Source organism: Colius striatus, chromosome 9, assembly GCF_028858725.1.
Source record: "Colius striatus isolate bColStr4 chromosome 9, bColStr4.1.hap1, whole genome shotgun sequence".
Classification (NCBI taxonomy): domain Eukaryota; kingdom Metazoa; phylum Chordata; class Aves; order Coliiformes; family Coliidae; genus Colius; species Colius striatus.
Genome location: NC_084767.1, coordinates 34,162,369 through 34,164,190, shown reverse-complemented (window position 1 = coordinate 34,164,190; position 1,822 = coordinate 34,162,369).

Below are 1,822 nucleotides of genomic sequence, written 5' to 3'. Positions count from 1 at the left end.
TCCTTGGTTTCTGACTTATCTTTCTTAGTGGCACTATGTTGATATGATGTCCTTTGCTACAGTTTCAGACTACCAGTTTTCTGAAACTTTCTCACGATCATTCTAACATTCCTTCCTTCACTGGGTTTTAGAGAACTGAGTAAAATGCACATTTTTTGCTTCTAGGTGAGAGCACTGTCATAGAGAGATGAAACCTTTCTCTCCTAGAGGATTAAAGGCCGTGTTGAGAGGATTGCTTGCTCTTGTATTGCTGTGTTGGAATGGTAACCTCTTCAGCCTCTCCAAAAGGTAGACTAGAAACAATCATTTTGCCTCTGGCACTGCACTTCTGGTATAGAAGAGTAAGTGTCTGTGTCTTTACATAGCTGTTTATTGAAACTAGTAACTGTGATTTTACTGCAACCTTTTTTTCACCACTACTGAGGTGAACACAAAAGCAAACACAAAAACAAGTAGTGACAAAAAGACTCTGGTCAGTCTTCAAGTGAAGAGTGTCCTGATAGGCCCCAAATAACAAGAGACGCTGTGGCCAATATGATATTGAACAAAGAGAGCTGTCATTTGGTCTTATCTGGATATTGACTGATTAGGAGGAAAAATGCACACATACGTGACGTCTATATTTTTACGTTGCTGATCCTATGCTTTAAGTCAGTGTAAACCTAAACTGACTAAAGCAGGGAAGGGAAAATGATTTGTACACATCAAAAGTTCTCTACCTTGGACATACTGGGAAAAGCGGAATGTTCTACTCTTCCTTGTTGTAAACTTTCAACGTGCATTTTGGCATCAGTTTGCGTTCATAAAGTAGGAAAAAATCAACTCGTTCCACATCTCTGACTCTACAGTACGTATATTTTGAGTTCCGACTATGCGTGAGAGGCCTTGGACAGGAAGGATTACCCACAGTTCCTCCCATTATGAACTTCTTCCCTCTCTTTGGACTTGGTCGATAGCACACTCCGCTCTCGTATATATGCTTTGTGGTCCTTGGGAGGTCCAGGTCCAGCTGGCTCGCACTCTGCTTCAGACCAGTATTTCCCATTTTGAGATATTGCCTCTTAAAATAAAGAACTTAAGTGCAAGGGAAAGGCAAAGGCATGCCAGGTACAGGTTACCGAAGCAGAGTTAATCGGTACCCTCTCTCTGGGATAAAGTTTCTCTGTTCTGTATGGAGCGTTGCTTAACACTCTTAGGCCTTGCTCCAGACTTAGTACGTTTTGTCATAACACTTCAGTCAGTCAGGTAAAGGGTTTAATTATTTCATCTCTGTTACCTTCCCGTCTCTTCCACGTAACCAGCGGCAATAGCAAGCAGACAGAGGCATACAACTGAGTGTTTGACTGCCACGCTGACACTGCTGCCGTGCAGAAGGACATACTGGAGACTTTCCTGCAGTGCAAAGGGGACAATAATTTCCAATGCTGACATGTGGCACTGGACTGGAAACTATTCCAGGACTGGTTTAATTTGTTTAGAGAGCTGGTGTGTACAAGGCTGTTGTGTTTCAGAACCGTTTTATCCTTAGCTGCTCTTTTTCCACGTAAGGCAGATTGCACGTGAGGTGACGGCTGATAGTTGGCCGAGGGGCTTGAGAGCTCCTCTGAGAGAGGTGATGCTGTGGCGAGAGGGTTGGTCTTGGTGACTTAAACTACCATGTTGGCAGCAGTAGTGAAGAGCAGCAGAAGCAAAGGTTAGTTATTGTGGAAAGCTGTGTTAGGTTTGTTTGTCTTTTTTCGTTCTGTGGGTATGGAAGACTGATCTGTACACTTACTGGAAGAGCTGCGTGTAGTTTGTTTTACAGGAGGTATTTCGTGATCTC